Here is a 19458-nt window from a genome sequence, read left to right on the forward strand (position 1 = left end):
TTTAGCTGTCTGCATATCCCAGTGCTGGGACTGTCAGCATGTGTAGCCTTGCCTTGCTTTTATGTGGGTGCTAGGGCTTCCAACTCAGTTCCCTTTGCATGTACCTCACGTGCTCTTGACCCTTGAGCATCTCCTAAGCCCTTACTAAACTTTTTCAGGGTGCCTTCACCTGCATTTATTCATTCCGACGCTTTCGACTCCCCTAATATGGCTGGTGATTGCCTTTCTTTCTTGCCTGTCTGTGGAAAGGAAGAGTTCTCGGTTAAAGTTCTGAGAAGAACTAGCCCATGCCCAGGGCAGCACAACCCCATGTGGTAAGAGCTGCTGTCTCATGGAAGCAGTTAGGAGCCCAGCAGCTTAGACTCATGGATCAGTCAGTTCATACCTCAAGCCTCTTGGGTCGGAATCTCCACTTTGACCTTCCAGATGGGTCATCTAGACAAGGGCTTCTGAGAAGTAGTGATTTTGAGGAACCCAGTACCTCCACTGAAGACTTTTCTCTCACATATCATTGGCATAAGGTGAGCCCATCCGAGTTCATTAGGGGAGGTGGAAAATGCGCTCAAGTGGCCACAGAAGAGCTTCTTGGATTATACACATAAAATACAATCAGAGGATGTTTCTATTTCTTTCCACACTAGCAGAAAATGCTGTGTAGAAACACTCATTAGAGAAGCAGGCTGGGGGATGCTTTTCTCACATCAAGACTTCATCATTTAGCTCCTTCAAAACTCTCTTTGAATGTCACCACCTCATATCAACAGATTCCCACCTGAAAACATGCAAAGTTAGCAGGGCAAGCAGGGAACGTACCTTGCAGATAGCAGAGTGCCTAAACCAATTTGAATTACATTTTGGAACTCAGTTTCTGACACAGTTTCAGACAAGAAGACTGCTTGACCACAGTCTGATAGCTGTTGATCTCAATTCTAAAATAGCCATTCTAGATGTTTTGTAAGAATATGGTTTTGAGATATAAACTTAACTGAATAGCATCAAATTTTGAACACAGAAATTCCTTAATTACTGATTACTTTTGCAGTTAGCAAGTCAGGAGGTCATTTTCCATGTCTTCTAAAGCTGTCCCCTATTTTGTCTTAGTACAACAGAGGAAAAGATGTAATCTTAGAAGAGAATATGTGAGACATTATCCTTTATTGTCTTTCAGAAGAGCAAGTTGACTTTGAAAAAGTTCCACTAGCCCGAAGCTTGACAACTCGTGATATTGTTAAGATAACTGAGTGAACAGGGACTATAGCGATTCATTTTGCTCTGAAAGCGCCCAATGCCATGGCGTAAATAAAGGGACAGTGGATAAAGTTCCTGCATTTCTTTGGCAGTATCTAGGATCCTCTAGTGAGCACTCTCATGTGAATCTGAAGAGGCCATGTGTGCACATGATGTTTTGCGCATACAAGCCAGGACAATGGAACATGAGCCGCAGCTCCTCAAGAACATGACATAATAAACAAGGATGCCTGTGATCAGATAAACCTTTTATGGGGGAAGGAATCATGCCCTTTGGATGGCGGCCTGATCAGTGATCTCTGGTTCCATCAATTTAGGGGCACTTGCTCTCAGGTTTACAGGTAAAATAACATTTTTATTCTGTCTGAAGACTCTCAGTCAATCCGCCTCACTAACCACAGCCTAGTTCTGGTTGAAAATTTTTATTTCTTGAGGCTGGCTTTATATTATGCCACATTGTGTACCACTGCATAAATATTAGCTTTTATTTTGTATTCTTGTTGTATTCTCTCTGATCACCTTGTTTACCAAACAAAGGAACTGGAACAGGCTGTATGTTTAAGTAAATCTGTGTCAATGATTTTCTGTAGGGTATACTATATAGAAACCATTTGAGAATGGATATACTGATCCATTCTTCTGAACATGAAATACACATGATATTGATAAATTGTGCTGTGTTGTTTCAGGCCATTGATGAGTTGGCTCTGGAAGCAGGCTTGGCTCCCCCATTTCAGACTCAGATATCTTTGTCTCAAAGTGTCTTCCTAACTAAGAAAGGGAGGGAAGGGAATAGTGAAACATGCCAAGAATAACAACGTTGTGTTCTTGGGAACAGCTAGATAGTAAGCCATTTCCAACAGAGGTAACTGTTATGTATTCCATGATATAAAAACGCTTGCAGCGAGAACAGGGAGAGATGGGAGGTCAGCCATGGCAAGCTCATCTGTGGAGAGATCAGTCAGACACTCCACCTGACTGCCTCGGTTTCCCCAGCTGACTCCTACCAGATGCTTGTAAGCCGCAAACTTGATGGTGTTACCTTTGTTCACCTGGTCTTCTCTAGTTACCTGCTGGATGCTGTGAACTGATCTGATAATGTTTATGCTATCTCCTAGTTGTTATTTGTTCCTTCACTTTTGCTTGCTACGTACTTAAGACCTTGACTTGTTCAAAACCAGAAGTACGACTATCGTAAGCTTCGCTCCAGACTGTACCAAAGAGCACCTTGAAACATTGCCACCTGCAGAATTTGGGGATAGTTTCTGTGTTGAGGTGATCAGTTGCATCAGAGATTATCTTTATGTATAGAGAGTGTTCAGACTCCCCACAGAAGGAAGGAATATCCCATGTAGATCTGGATGTCACCAAGACAAGGTCACGGAGAAAGATGATGAAATAGCTAAAGTCTCAAAAATGGTTCTTCAGTTCAGTTGTTTATAGACATGACCACTCATGAGGTAATTATTATTTTACACAGTGCTGTTTGTATTAGGTTTTCATTTACATTCTGAGAATGATGAAATTCGAGATCAGTCGTGGTGGGTTTTTTGTCAGCCCATTGTTAAACATGCTTTGTGCGTTTACATGCCTACAGAGTTAGAGTGATTCACTGCACTTCTTACACTGATAGGAAGCCAAACGGTTGTACTCCTTATTAAAATCTTCCTCTGGCCGAACAGTTACCATGTGTTTATCTTCCACTTCCCTTCTCTTTGGTTCCAAACCTGCAGAGATAATAACAGCAGTAGCGAGCAGAGGCCAGGAGATGCCTAACTGTGTATGCTCGTATTTTAAGCATTTAACACGAATCATTTGATAACATGTTTTAGACACTGTCATCACCACCATTTACAGGTAGTGAAATGGATGTTTCCATTCTTGAGGAATTTTAAGTTATAAAAATATAATACCTGCCAGGACACAGTCTTGAACTTGAGGCTCACTGATTCTGAACACTGTAAAGAAAGAGCAGAAAGGAATTTTGAGATCAGATATTCCAAATTGTTATTTTTATAGTTGAAGGCACAGGCCAAAGAAATGTAAAAGTCCTCATTGGTGGGTCACACAGACAGCCAATGCAAGAGGCAGTTTCAGCTGGTGTTTTTCAAGGAGCGTGAAGCCATTTCAGCCCATCTAAGTGGCCAACTAGGACTAGGTGTTTCCTCCGGATCTATCTCCCATAACAAGGACTTGGAGCGCCTTGTACAGAGTTCTGAAATAGCTCCCACCAGAGTACTGTCTCCTTGTTGGAGGTTAAGAGGCATTTGTGTAGCTAGGAAAACAGTACAAAAGCTGCTCTATGTAGGGTTGTTATGTTTCTGGCTGTTTGGTTCTAGTCAGACTTCCACAAAGCAAGTCCGGCTAGGGAATTTTCCATGTCTTCAGGACTCCTGGTCCCTTTAAAGTGGACCACATCCAGGGTGAAGCCAGCCCGCTCGCTCCCTTTGTTCTTTTCTTAGTCCACTCTCCATGTCCTCCCTCGATGTGGAAGGTAGATTGAGTTTGACAGATGGAGAATCAGCAGCAGTCTTGATACTGACTGCCAAATGGGACCAGGGAGGAGCTGTTCTGATGGACCGTGGCACTGAACTGAAAGAGAAGAGACATATGCACGGATGGAGACAATGGATGTTGAGCCTCTTGAGGGCATATCAGTATGTCCTGTCACTGAATGAATGCATTCACAGTTTAGAGAAGAACTTGATGAGCAAGATGCCCCTACCTAATAGTTACCTCTATGGGATATCAATCAATCAGCCAGTCATCTGTCAAGCCATAAAGTGAGTAGCTCAGGCAGTATTTAATTTGTAAAGTAGTTCTTCAACATACATGCATTTCCTAGTTATATATATTTTATTACTAGTGCCTTCTGACCGAAGCACCAGACTTATTCAGTAAAAGTATGAAGAAGCCGTCGTTCAGAGAGATACCAGGCAGGTAAAAGAGTGCTTACTTTGTTTGTTTGTTTGTTTAGTGATATGGCTGTGTTTTATTCTTTGTCCTTTCCCAACAAGTAGCTAGGCCTCCCAACCTCTGCTTGCCTCAGGGCATAGGTTTGTCACTGAGAAGAAGCGCGGGTTGCCCACACTGGAAGAGACTGGCTGTAACATTCTAGGGTCCTTGGAAGGAGTTATCTGCATGGGGACCTTTGGGGAAAACGTCAGAGTCCACCCAGACATGTTCCCTTCTACTGTTAGTAGATCCTTTAAGGCACCCCAGGCACCCCAGTACTGCGAAAGGACTTGAGTTTGCGGACGTGGGGCTAGGCAGAGAATGAAACGCCCTAGAAGACCGTGGGTCCCTGTTCTTCGTAGAGAATTCCAAAGCATGCCTTTCAGGACTGTCAACACCAATGTCTAGAGAGAATGCTCTTAAAAATTAAAATCAGAGCAAATTTCGCAGCAGAGGACCGCTTTAAGGACTCCCCCCCCCCCCCCGCAGACAATGGAGAAGAGCTTTCCAAGGTGAAATTGTCAGTCAAACTGTGATGTTGCCAGCCCCACAGTGCCAACCCATGTTCCTGGGCAGGGACCATAAATGTATCCTGAGGTCCCTGTGAGCAGATGGAGGGAGGGGCAAGGGCTGCACACGGGGAGCCTTGACTGCCACCTGGTGGAGTTTCTTTGGCCCCGTGACTTTCATAGAAGCATTGAAAAGCTTCCACATAAAAATCTACACAAAAGCACAAAGTCTAAAATAGATAACACAGAAGCAGGCCACAGAGTCTTATGCTGGGCCCTCCTCACATACCTTGCATTCTTTACGTGTCCGTGGGACCATGGCTCTCTAGACAGTAGAAAACCCTTTTCTGATTAGTTTTCACATCAAACAACCCCAGCGGTGGCAGTATGAAGGCACACTAAGGGGGCAGAAACAGGGAAGATGTGCAGGACGCAAAGAAACAAAATGTACTGGAGATAAATTCCTGAACACAAATTGTTATATAAAAATAACTTATCTATGTTCCATGAGTTTCTGTTTTGACTGTGAAACTCCTTCGAGTTGAGGCTGAAAATTGATTTATAATTCATTGTCACACTCCCCTATGACTTAGATTTAATCCCAGGGGATTATATACATAGTAAAGGCCACCTAATTATTCAAAACGTAATTATATATTTACTCATTTAATTGCCATGGTAATCCTGCATGTTGTATACTGCTGTTATCTCCGTCTTAGAGATATGGGGAAACTGAGAGCCAGAGAGTTGAGTCACGTCCAGCGCTTGAACCTGAGTGGCTTGGCTTCCAGTGCTCCCTAGTTCGGAGCGCTTGTTTTCTTTTCTGACATCTGCAGTGTCAGGGCACCTGCCGGAGAGCACTGTTTGTCCTTGAGATGACTTTTGCCACCGAGGTTTCGTGTCGTTTCTCCTTGGCCTGTAGGACATCATCCATTTGGTCACTCTGGACTCATTCAGCTTCTCATATCTACACCTCGAAGGCAGGATCTCTCTGGCGCTGTCTATGGCTACTCAGACCAGTGGGTTTCAACAGGGATTCTTCCTGGAGGAGACATTTGATCAATGCCTAGAAATATTCCTGGTTTTCACAGCTGGGGGTGTGGAGAGGAATGCCTTCTAGACACCTGATAGACAGAGGCAAGGATACTGGTGAACATACCACCACATACAAACAGCAGCCCCATAACAAGAATTATCCAGACCAGAAATGTCAGGGTGCCAGTATTGAGGAATGTTGCATAAACATGGGGTTGCATTTCCACAGTTTGATTTGTAATGTGCCTTTTTCCCAGGGCTCTTACTTGCTGGAAGTCATAGGTCCTCTTGGTTGGTAGGTCCCTACCAAGACATCTAGGGCTCCAGTTGCTTTTCTTCCTATCAAGGCTCAGTGCATGGATGTGGACAGCTGGACATCGGGCCCTTCCTGGATTAGAATTCTCGGTGTTTGATCAACAACCCCTGCACCCTGACACTTCTTCCTTCTGTCAAGATGGAGTATGCAAAGGTTTGCTCCAGTCAGGTGCCCATGAATTCCCTTTCCTAATGTTTGAAATTCCCACCAAAAGAATTGATCACTTCCCCCCACTCCCTTTGTGCTATCCAAAGCATTTCCTGGAGCAACAAATATAAAAAAAGTCTACGCCGGAGAGCACTGTTTGTCCTTGTGATGATTATTGCAACTGAGGTTTTGTTTTGTTTTGTTTCTTATTGGTCTCTAGGACATCACCTATTTTGTCAAAGAGCAATGTTTTAAGGGAGTTAGAGAAAACCCTGAGATTGCTTACGTCAGCATTTTGCACACTGTTTTGAGAGGGACCCACTGTTTTGCAACCTGGTTTCTACAAATCAGGGTCACTTGTTGAATTCAGCCTGCTCTCCCTAGGAACTTACAATTCACATGAGAATTCTTTGAAGCTCAGGAAAATAAGCTACTTAAAGTTGCATATCCCAGGGTTTTACAGGGGTATTTGGCAAGAAGCCTTCCTTTTTCACAGAACCCTCCAAGTACAGTTTCTGCATAGTTTGGAAATTATGGTCTGCAGGATAAATGTAACCTTTATCAACTCATTGTCAGCAAGAGGAGGAAACACTCTCAAGTTATTGAAAGTCAGATTCAATAGTGCTGGGTGAATGATGGGTTACGGCAGCAAGAAATCAGGAGAAATCAATGGGACAGTATAGAAACCTCAAAATTGGAGGAGAAAATTTCATATCCCTTCTTCTGTATCACCAAGTATAGGGCAGCAGGGATTGGAACAGTGTAAGCCACAGAGTGATGCTACCGAGCCTCTCTCTCTCCTGGGTTATTGCAGCGACTTTCTAAATGGTCTCCCGTTTTCACTCTTTACTTCATCAGCTGATCTCAGCTCTGCAGTGTTACCAAAAATATGTTTCTAAAGGAAAACTCGATCATGAGATTGCTCTGATCAAACAGCTCAGATGGTTCAAGTTTTCCCACAGACAATCCAGACTCCTTTGCAGAGGGCTCAGAGCCTCTTGTCAGAATTGTCCTGAATATAGATGTAGCTTGATGTGATGAGATATGTAAGTGGCTCTTCCTTAGCAAGATCGTGCCATGCTCAGCCAACATCGATGTGCCCTAAAGGATTCATGGCACAATGCAGGCAGTACTGGGGCACCTGCTTCCAGCCTATGTGAATTCTCTTGATGCTTTAAAATACATTGAAGGAAGCTAGAGAGATAGTTCAGCAGTTAAGAGCTCGGGCTGCTCTTGCACGGTACCTGAATTCCATTCCCAGTACCCTCATGGCAGTTACCAGCTGCCTGTAATTCCAGTCCCAGGTTCCTGGATGCCTTCTTCTGGCCTCCACAGCCACCAAGGGCACACATCAGTTTCTGCTTGTGTGGATAACTTTAGTCGGATCTTCTGGGTCTGTACTCAACTTCTTCCTGTTGTCTGCTGGGCTCTGAGAGTTCAGTCCGCCACCTAACTCTCCTACCCTCTCCCTCCAGTTTAGTTTTAGTTAAAGGTAAATTTGGCAGGAGATAGGAAGGCAGAAGGCATTAAGATCAGGGTGTTAGTTCCCTAGATCTTTCTCTAGAAACATTGAGGGCTCTCTTGGCTCCTGTGAATGTCACTGCACCCTGCAAGGCAAGGTGGTCTCCTCCTGTTTGCCTTCTGTCTTCGTTTTGGGTCAGGGCAGTTGCTCCTGGAGCATCCCTGTGTTTCTTCCACATCCTGATTGTGTACCTGTACATAATCATTTAGAAACAAACCCTTTCCAATTCTCCCAATTCAGAACTTATATTTCTTTCCAGTTTGGGATCCTAACCGACACATTTGGCCAACCAAAACAGAACTTTTAGTGCCCGTAAATGACCAAGATTTAAATGATAAACAATTGAACTGAGCACAAAATATCTGTTTTGTATTTTGCCTAATATTTCAAACATCATGAAACTACAAAATGTAAAATTACATTGAAAAGTAACTAAATAAGGGCACTTCATTTTTCTAATGTGGTCCATTGACTGGGAAATATTTCAATTCATTTTCTAATAAAAATTAATGAGAGAAGGGAGGAGCTCCACCTGCTCACGGTCCTCTCTGGTGAGCTCACAGGATGTGCACACGGTCCTCTCTGGTGAGCTCACAGGATGTGCACACGGTCCTCTCTGGTGAGCTCACAGGATGTGCACACGGTCCTCTCTGGTGAGCTCACAGGATGTGCACACGGTCCTCTCTGGTGATGTCACAGGATGTGCACATGGTCCTCTCTGGTGAGCTCACAGGATGTGCACACGGTCCTCTCTGGTGATGTCACATGACGTACACACTGTCCTCTCTGGTGAGCTCACAGGATGTGCACACGATCCTCTCTGGAGATGTCACAGGATGTGCCATGGTCCTCTCTGGTGATGTCACATGATGTACATATGGTCCTCTCTGGTGAGCTCACAGGATGTGCACACAGTCCGCTCTGGTGATGTCACAGGGTCTTGAGCTTTGGCTTGATCATCTAATAAAACAAAGTGAACTTTTAAGGGTACGCCAGACTCTTTGAGAAGGTTACCCCTAAGCAGTTCTCTTCTGGAGTCAGATGTGACTTCATGAAAACTCTGCAGAAAGGATCCAGGTAGGAATTCTGTGTGTTTTCTCTTTAGCCTTTTTCTAGTATCCAGTCAGTATTCTTTAGGTTGGCACAGGTTTGTGGCACGAAAGCCAAAAGATCATGTTCTAGACTGCTGTTTATAGTAACTTCCATCTCTTCATTATTGGTTCAAATTATACCCCCAAACATGCGTGTTTGATAATTAGTGAATCTCAGTTTTTATGACTCTAGTCCTGTAAAACATTCCCATTAATAGATTTTTTTCAGAGATGCATGAATAGTACTCAAATATGACAGACAAGAAAGACTGATATTTCTGATGTATTATTATCTGTGTGTGTGTTTGTGTGTGGTATATGTGTGTGGGGGCTCATGTGGGTATGAACAGATTTTGTGTGGGTTTTATATATACACACACACACACATATATATATATATATATATATACACATATACATAGATTCATGTAAGTGTACACTTGTGTATGTATGTATGCATGTATATATGCATGTATGTATGTATGTTTACATGCCAGAGATTGCCAATGTCTTGTTCTTCCTCTGTATCCCTCTGTCTTAGTTATTTGAGGCAGTGTTTCTCACTGAACCTGGAGTTTACAAATTCTCCTAGTCTGATTGGCTAGGAAATCCAGAGATCTTCCAGAGATCTCCCCAGCACTGAGATGGCAGGCATGTGCCTCCAAACATATATGTTGGTGACTCTTAACTTCCCGGTTCTCGTGCTTGTGTGGAAAGCACCTTATTAGACTGAGCAGTTTTTTCACTCTCACCTTTAGTATTCGTATTATCTATCTTTTGCTTATAGATCTAGTTGTAAATAATCCTTGATCTTTATTTCTCTGCATCCAGGGTTCTTTCTTTTTCTCTAGGACCATATTTTGGAAGGGCAGCGTGATATGCACGTCCTTTGGCTTGGCAAAGGGGGGGGGAGAAGGATCCCTGTGTATTGGTAACGACACTGGGCAGAGGGATAGCAAAGGAAGGCAGCCCCCACTACTTGGTTACCAGGAAGCAGGGCAGGGTGAGCAGACTTGCTGAGGTATCAGGGTTACATGATTAGGAAAGGTCCAGATGACCTGGATATGTGGCTCTTACTCTGTGGTGCCTTTGAACCTTCTGTTGTTATCAGTGCATAGGGTAAAGATTGGGAAACGGGCTGGGGAACCCTGGCCTGTGTGAACAGGACCCCTCACTTTGTTCAACTCTCTGTTCCACAGGAAAGGTCTTTATTTTATCCTCTGGAACTTGAGCCAGAAATACTGGTGAATTACATTCTTAAAGAATTAATAAGCCGAGAGTGTATTTTCCTCTTACGATTTTAGTTTCTTTTAGCTGTGATTATAACTTAGCATTAAAGCTGATAAAATCCTGAATGGACGGTAGCCGCTGTGAACACGTACTTTTTGGTTATTTAATAATTGTAATAACACGTCTCTTCGTTTAAGTTCCTCACCTGGTGTTTATACCATGGTTGTTTTCTTCATGTCAAATTCTAAACCTTGTTTTATATTGTAACCATAAAGAGCTTCAGAGGCAAGTCGTCTTCATATCTGGTATGGTGTGTAAGGTGTAGCTCTTCTCCTAGCGTGAAGGCTGTGGTGAGGAAGCAAGGATGAACTGTGTAAGCTCACACACCCTCCCGGCGCCTTCCCCGTGAAGCGGCAGATCTGGAATAGAGTGGCCACCATGAGTCAGCTGTCTCTTCAGGCTCTTGTCACCAAAGTCACCGACTTGCTTAATGACCTTGGCCCTCTTGGTCTGACTGCATTTTTGTCTCTCTGCATTTCTTTCTACTCCTTGGCTTCCTTGGACATACTTTGGGAGGGGGACACAGTGGGCATCCTAGTAAACAAGTCAGGAGTGACTGGAAAACACAATTCACAGACAGTACCAAGAGAAACATCAAGACCCAAGTACATTTTAATGAAGTAGTCCAGACTAAATGCTGGAAATTCATTCCCATGTACACATTCTCCTTGTAGATTCTTTTAAATGGGAAGGAACAGTTTGAGCAGGTTGGCAGCTTTTGGAAAGCCTTTGCTTTATCAGCTTGGAAGTGATTCTATTTTTTTTAAATCACATTTTATTGTAACTCAGTTTCTGGTGCCTCCAAATGCAAAATTATGTGCTCAGCTGACCCTTTAATTAGCTCTCATTGTGTCTCACATGATTTATAGCCCGGTGGCACACGTGTAAGAATGATATATGATTTAATGAACTAGAAAGGCAGAACAGGGTCCCAGTGATTGCTCAGTGCTTCCTTCTGGCTAGAGAATGGAGCGGCCAGGGCTAGGAAAGCCACAGCCCTGTCCATTGCTTCCCTGTCCTCTCCAGGACAACAAGGCCCAGTTTTCTGTGGCTTATGAGTTTTTGCAAATCTACATTTGTTCGCACAAGTACGCATGTGCACGCGTGCGCGAGCGTGCGCGGGCACACACACACACACTGACATAGGCATCTTGAAATAACCGTTAAAAGGAGCGTGAACACCTTCATTTTATTGTTTTAAATACAAACATCAGAGATGAGGCAACACGAGTTTAACCTTTGGGGTTTGGCTCTGGTATACCGCAGTTGGTCAGTTCGATGTTGGTGGAGCGTGTTAGGCAGTGACAGAGATGCTCATCCAATAGTGAGTGAGAAATAGGATCCTTCTTAGAGCAAAGATAACAAATGATAAATCACCTTTGAACTCCCTTGTTTTAAAGGTTGAACTCATGGTTTTCTTTGAGGCCTTTTCATCGATCCCATTGGTTAAGGCCACCTCTCGTCCTGCTTCCTTTCTCTCACACCGCCCCCCCCCCCCCCTGCCACTGTCTCTGTGGCTAAATCCTTCAGCACATGAATTTTCTATTTTTTCATTTATGCTTTTAAATTGGGCTATGAGATAGTAGGCTGCCATATGGCTTTTCGTTCTCCCTTCCACTGGGTTGGTCCTCCCTTTCCATCCCCCCCCATTTACCCCATAATCCTGTGTTCCTCCCTGTTCAAGCCTTTTTGCCCCCAACATTTCACCTCTCTACTTTTGTTGACCTATAATCTACTGTATTTTTTCCTTAACATGCCCCTGAGAGGCCCTCTTCTAGTCTTCTGGCTTCCACTTGTGATATAAATTAAATACAGAAATCAAAGATCCCAAGTGTGTGTCAGCCCAGGAGGTAAAGCACACACATGGTCACGTCTGACTCCTGCCATCTTTCTGGTGAGTGTTATGATGAGCAACCTCATGAATTTGGTCACATTAGATGTAAGAGGAGCCATTTGGTGTCGGTCTTACTGTGAGCTTATTTATTGTACTTCACATCACATCCTCAGTGCTTGTCCACGTTACTGTATGGGCAGAATTTCCAAGAATGAACAGAAAGAACAAACCCTACCAGTCATAAGGAATAGAAACAGGAAGTATGAGAGGGTATCTGGTAAGAACAGAGAGAGCAGAGAGTGTGGGACCCTGGTGGCCATGGTGACGGAGTGCCAGCAACTATCAAGAGTTGTTAGGAATTTTGCCAAGATTCCCAGTGCCACACAGGACCTGTGTCTCATGAGCTTAGTTTCTGCTTTGCCATTATGTCTAGGGACTACCTAAGTAATTCAGAATACAGAATTCTGACACCAAAGCAGGTAAAAGTGTCCTGTAGTCTTGAGGGTCGCCATCGTCCTCCTGCCCAAGTGTGGGTTTGAGACACTGAGGATGGACGGGAAAGTTACATGCACTCTTCTTGTGGGCTCACCAGTTGGCTGCAGGTTGGCTTTCCTGCTTTACTCTGTGTACACACACATTCACATTTTGTGTTGTGTTGCTGTACCATGTCAAAGTCACTTGCAGACCTGACATCCTGCCCATAAATACCTCAGCATGTGACTGATCATGGATGGAATTCTTTCACCATACAGGGCTTTTCTTCCTTCCTCTGCTCTGTAGACAAATTTCTAATTTCCCAGATAATTCTAGTGACGCTATTTTAGCGGATGGATTGTCCTTTATCTTTGGTTTTCCCTAGCTTGGAGTAAGCCACTGCCCCCTTTTGTTCGTAGGAGTCTGAAGGTTTTGAAGAGAATTGAACAAATAAACTTAGCTCTCTGAGAAGACTCTTTACCATTGGTTGCCTCTGATGTTTGTATTGTGAGTAGATTTCACTGTAAGTCCATTTGACAAGATTGCCCTGTAGATGATATGTCTTTAACATACATAGTCAAGGGCTCATGAGGTTATCACATCTAGTGTTCTTTTTAAACTGTCTCTCTTGTTAAAGGCGCATCTGCTTCACTTCTGTGTGAAAAAGGGTATCTTTTTCCCTTTGCAATCAATAAATAATCTGTGGAGACATCATGAGACTAAATATCTTGTTTCCTAGTGCCTTCCACCTCTGCTCTTTAGCACCCACATGCACTCATCTCTTCAGGGTTGGCTACTAAGGTGGTGATTTGGCAAAATGGTGACTTGCTGTTTGTCTTCCTCCCTGTGCTTAGTCATTGATCTAAATCTTGTTAGGGAAAAATGCCCCTCTCTATCCCTGCCTTAAGACTATCAGGATTTTTTTTATATTAATCCATGAAGTGTTTATTAGCTGCTACCATGTTATATCCTGGTGTTTGAATGAAGCCGAGTTTCTAACAGTGCTTAAGCCTTTCCTTTCCTCTCCTCAGCCGGGCGTAGGTGCTCAGGCTCACTGTACTTTCTCAGCACCAAACCAGCAATCCAATCAGTGGGGCCTCAAAAAAAAAGGGTTCTGGTTTCTTTTAGTGCAAAGGGTATTAGGAAATGAACATCTGGGAACTAGATGTGTTTATTCCTATTGTATCATTGCTTCAAGAGTGAATGTATCCTTAGATTTAGAACTGCTCAGTAGACAGAGCTGGCAGACAGGCTCTCTCTCTCTCTCTCTCTCTCTCTCTCTCTCTCTCTTTCTCTCTCCTTCCCTTCCTAACACCCCCTCCACTTCCACGTACCCTGTGTGTAAGATCTGGGGCCATGAGTTCTCCCTGACACTTCTCATTGTCCTCTGCGATTGTAACATTGTTTCTCTCTGCCCTGCAATATTTATTTGTATCTCATGTCACCTACAGAGAATCTGATTCTATTATGAACATATTAATATTTACTCATATATGACTATAATAATCCCCCTCCACAATGTTGGTATTGCTGCATCAATACCAGTATCGATAGTAACTCATGGAATTCAAGATCTTCCTACCCATCTCTTTGTCCTTGTCATTTATTTCATTGAGGATGAGAAGTTATATTTTTGTTTTGAATTGTCTGAATTATTTTTAATGTAATTATATTTGATATATAATTAAGTTTGTTTCTGTTTGAACTAAGTTTAGTTTCTTATATATATGTATATGTATATATATATATATATATATACACACACACACACATACACATACACATACATATACATATATATGCACACACACATATCTAGAGAGAGAGCATGCCTGTGCATGGTGCATTTTGGTGCATGTGGAGGCCAGTTGACAACCTTGGGTATCACCTCTCAGGTACCACCCATCTTGTCTTATTAGACAATCTTTTCTTAGGCTGGAGATAGATCACCAAGTAGGGTAGACTGTGTGTCCAGTAAATCCTAGGAACCTGCTTGTCTCAACCTGTCTTTGTCTCCCCAGTTCTGGAATTACAGATGTTTGATACTGTGCATGGGATTTTTCTGAGTTGGGTCCTCATGATTGAGGGCTGACACTTAACTGAGCCATTTTCCTAGCCTTAAATATAACCTTTAAAAATCTGTAAAATTAACACAGGTCAAAAGTGAAAATCGCCGGGCAGTGGTGGCGCACGCCTTTAATCCCAGCACTTGGGAGACAGAGGCAGGCAGATTTCTGAGTTCAAGGCTAGCCTGGTCTACAGAGTGAGTTCCAGGACAGCCAGGGCTATACGGAGAAACCCTGTCTCAAAACAAAAACGAAAACAAAAACAAAAAACAAAAAAACAAAACACAAAAATGAAAATCACATGAAAAGATTTATTTAGCCGAGGTGGTTGTACAATCCAGGACTCAAGAGGCCGAGGCAGGAGAATAGCCACGAGTTGTAGGCAGCCTGGGCTAAGTAGCAAGTAGTGCGCCAGTTTGGGCTAGGGTGGTAGTTAGAATGTCATTGTCCCATGCCCTCACCATAATCTCAGGAAGTTGATTAGTGATCCCCAGCTGGTAGTGTAGCTTGTCTAGGTTTAGGAGGTGCACCCTTATTGGAGGAAGTATGCCACTGGAGGTGGGCTTTGAGTTTTCAAAGCAAAGGCCACTCCCAGGTTGTTCTCTCTGCGTTGTGCTTGAGGTTTAAGACGTGAGTCCCTAGCTACGTTCTCTGCTATCATGTGACATTCTGCCATCATGGATCTAAGCCCTGGAACCACAGCCCATGCAAACTCTCACTTCTAATAAGTTGTCTTGGTCATGGTGTTTTATCACATAACAGAAAAGTAACCAGTACATATACATAGCAAGAACTCTGTTTAAAAAAGAAAACCAAAATAAAGAAAAGTACATTGAGTACTGCTAAGTTTTAAAAACTCATAAGTCATTTTTAGCTTTAAACTCTCTTGAGACAACATTTTGCATGTCAACATCAATGAATGACGTAATTTTGTCAAATGACATAATGGCAGTGGTGTGTTCACGCTGTTAAAAGCATGCACAAGTAATACTTGCTATTTAGTGGTTAAACTTTCATACTAGCTTCAGCAGGATATTATGGCTTAGTATTTTTTGGCTGTTTCTCATGTGTACCATGCCTTAATGTGTGAGATCTGAAATCGTTTCCAAGAAAAATCAAGTGATTGTCTTGTTTATATGATTTTGTTTTGGTGTATTCTGAAATACTCAAAATGGGAGCACATTGGGGAAACAAAAGATTTAGAACTAAAAAAAAATATGTAAATGTTCAGATGTGTCCGGGAAAATTAAAATTGCACGAAGTATGCAATTGTTTGAATATACCATGTGTGGGCCTAATTCTAAAATAACCTTTAAAATCTCTTCTATGATAATATTCATCTTTGCCCCATACAGAGTAATTTCAGGAGAACAAAATGTTTCTTCATGAAGGTAATATCAGTAAAATTATTTCAGCTCACAGGATGGTTTGTTTATTCATTCAATGAAAATTAATCACACTCTGTGCATGTCTTTGGGCCTTGATTATTTTCTCTGTGAATGTGTCTCACTTTAATTCTTTTAGTCTTTAATTATTTGTGTGGATTGTGATGATTTTTATAAGGTAGTAGACATTTGCAGTGGTAGCTAAAGTTGTTAGCCTAAATAGCAGGTCAGCTGCTGTGTATTTTGGGGTGGCCAGGGTGTGAATTAGTAAGCTCTCAGAAGTGAGGCAATAGGTTATTAATTCTTTAGCTTTTCTTATTTGGTATCAAGGTGCGTTCGTTAATAGAGGCACAGAGCAATACTGAAATGTCAGCGAGAGTTTCATCAACACAACTCCCTGCCAGACAAGAAGCACAACAGTCAGGACAAACCCCATTCAGAAGGTGTGCTCCGTCTGCTCAGTGTCCTGCCTGATTCTGGAGAATGAGAGTGGCTTTCTTTTCCTAATGTCTAACTTTGTCTTTTTTTTTTCCGAGACAGAGTTTCTCTGTGTAGCCCTGGCTGTCCTGGAACTCACTCTGTAGACTAGGCTGGCCTCGAATTCAGAAATCCTCCTGCCTCTGCTAACTTTGCCTTTTAATGTCTATTTACAGTTTCTTCTTCTCCAAATCCCAAATGGAAAGGTTTATGGGTAGTAACACTATCCTTTTACATACAGGTACTGACCCTGGGCTGGTAAAACTCCGTTGTCATATATAGCACGGCCTGGAAGAGCTGCATCAAGACTACATTTAAAGAGCAATATGAACATTTTGTAGCTTATAGAGAACTTCAGAGAACATGCTGGGTGGTTGCCCAGCGCAGTCGGGGCATGCTATGCGGGGTTGGGTGGTGGGGTGGGGGTGGGGAGTATGTAGATGATGGAAGACTCTTTTGTAAACTGAGCCGAAGCTCAAGGTCTCCTCTTCCCCTTGGGCCTCCTTCGATAACTGAGCAGACGGAGCTCACCTTCTGAATGGGGTTCTGCTTCTTGTCTGGAAGGAAGCTGTGCTGATGAAACTCTCACTGACATTTGGATGTTGCAGGCAGGCAGTCTTGCCTACCTCAAGATGAAATTGCACACAGTATCATAATTTATTCATGCCTTATGCCCAAACTATTTCTCTGTCATAAGAATTAATAATCTTCTGGAATCCAAATGCATGAATCAGAGAGCTAGCAAGCATCTGAAGATTATTTCTTTTCTTTGTTAGCCTCTTTACAAACCAACACATTGAGGCAGATGTGCTTGGCACAGAACTGTGGAGCTTGCCCCACAACCTTGGCTTCTCCACTTCCTGGCCTCCTGCTCTCGAGATTGGCCTCTGCCTATCGCTTGGTACTCCTGAATTTCCCTCTTCCTCTTCCCCTCCCTGCGTTCCCCCTTCTTGCCTTTCTCTGAAAGAGAATTTGAGGAACTCAGGCCGCAAGACCATTTTCATCTGTCTGCGTGGAAGCATACTTTTGCAAAACAAGAGACCCTGCCCTAATTTCATTCAAGGAGTCTGTATGTACAGATGACACTACATATAAGAAGGTAATTTAATCAATTAGCCCATTTTCATGCATTATTTGCAAGAGTATTTAGGAATCCCTGGGAGATGTTCATTTAGACATATTAGCTCTTCGGTCCTTCTTAGAAGGGGGAACAAAATACCCATGGGAGGAGATACAGAGACAAAGTGAAGGAAAGACCAACCAGAGACTGCCCTACCTGGAGATCTATCCTATGTGGTTACCAAACCCAGACACCATTGTGGAGGCCAAAAAATGCTTGCTGACAGGAGCCTGATAATAGCTGTCACCTGAGAGGCTCTGCCAGAGCCTGACAAATACAGAGGTGGATGCTCCCAGCCAATCACTGGACTGAGCACGGGGGTCCCCAATGAAGTTGTTAGAGAAAGGTCTGAAGGAGCTGAAGGGGTTTGTAGCCCCATAGGAGGAACAACAATATCAACCAACCAGTACCCCCAGAGCTCCCAGGCACTAAACCACCAAAGAGTACACATGGAGTGACCCATGGCTCCAGTTGCATATGTAGCAGAGGATGGCCTTGTCAGACATCAATGAGAGGAAAGGCCCTTGGTCTTTGAAGGCTTGATGCCCCAGTGTAGGGGAATGCCACGCCTGGGAAGTGGGAGTGGGTGGGTGGGTGGGTGGAGGAACACCCTCATAGAAGCCGGGGAAGGGGTGATGGGATAGGGGGTTTTTGGAGGGGAAACCAGGAAAGGAGAAAGCACTTGAAATGTAAATAGAGAAAATACCTTAAAAAATGTCCCAGGTGGGGAGGATTTAGACACCCTCTCAAATGTATGCCTGACCTCAAAAAAAAAAAAAAAAAAAAAAAAAAAAAAAAGAAAGAAAAAAAAAGAGGAACATATTAGCTCTTTGCTTCCTCTGTGAACTATGACAGTAACGTTGAGGTAAAGAGCACAGTAGGGTTGGTCAGCCTGCTACTATTTCATCACTGTATGAACTGGGGACAGTGCGTGTCTTTTATATACCCTCTTCCCTCCCCCTGCCCCTGCCCCTCAGTTTCAGACCTTTTGGAATGGGTGACAACATTTGGCTTGTGTGACAACAGCTTATAAAATGCTGTTATAACCTCAGCAGAAGCCCATGGCTCACACATGCATGCACACACAAGGCCAGTGTTCACTCTGGTCAGTTTGTTCTCCCCCAGACAGGAGACTAGTGACCTTTTAGCCATCTCCATAGTTCTGAATCTTCCTGGACCATATACCTAGGAAACCGACAGCCTGTGTCTACCCAGACAGGATGCTTTCAGCCACGAATGAACAAGCTTTAAGGTTCTCTCGTGTCGCCTTTTTGTTGTTGGGTAAAAGTCCACCGTTTGGCTTCACCGCACTTGGTTCATCACTCACTGAAGGACAACTTGGAGGTGTGAGTGTGTGACCTGGCTGTCACCTGCTCCCAGATGATCAGCAAGGATGACGAACAACTTTCTTACAACCATCTTTTTAAAAATTATTTTTATTCAAGACTTATGTGAATATAGATTATTACACACTTAGGTATTCACCTAAGTCTAGCATGGTCTCTAGACTCCCTGGCAAGAACACGTTTGGGTGTGTAAGAAACGGCCTTCCGCTCTCCAGTGAGGCTGATTTAGACTTTTCCCAGCAGTGAGAGCCCCTTACCCCACACTCTGACTACCAGGCTGGTGTCAGTGTTGGCACTGTGCAGACAGATTTTATGTGCTCTAGTCAATATGTGTTTATGTGTTGTTGTATTGGTTTTTGTCTCTGTCTTTTTTTATTATTTTAAAAAATTTTATATGTATGAGTGTTTTGACTGTGTGTGTATGTATGTATGTGTGTATGTATGTGTGTATGTACATCACATGTGTGCCTCATATCTGAAGAGGTCAGAAGATGGTGTTGGATCCCATGGAACTGAAGATACAGATGATTGTGAGCTGCCATATTGGCGTTGGGAACTGAACCTAGGTCCTCTGCAAATATAGCCAGTTCTCTTAACCACTGAGCTATCTCTTTAGGTCCCAGGATGCATCTTTTGAATGGCA

At 43.2% G+C, this 19458-nt stretch overlaps 1 protein-coding gene across 2 annotated transcripts in view; it reads left to right on the plus strand.

The window, feature by feature from the left end:
- The window catches only part of Znf385b (zinc finger protein 385B), a 402760-nt gene that overhangs the window by 15898 nt on the left and 367404 nt on the right, over positions 1-19458 (plus strand). The window lies entirely within an intron of this gene.

Source organism: Mus caroli, unplaced genomic scaffold (assembly GCF_978045245.1).
Source record: "Mus caroli unplaced genomic scaffold, Mus_caroli_1 scaffold_2, whole genome shotgun sequence".
Classification (NCBI taxonomy): domain Eukaryota; kingdom Metazoa; phylum Chordata; class Mammalia; order Rodentia; family Muridae; genus Mus; species Mus caroli.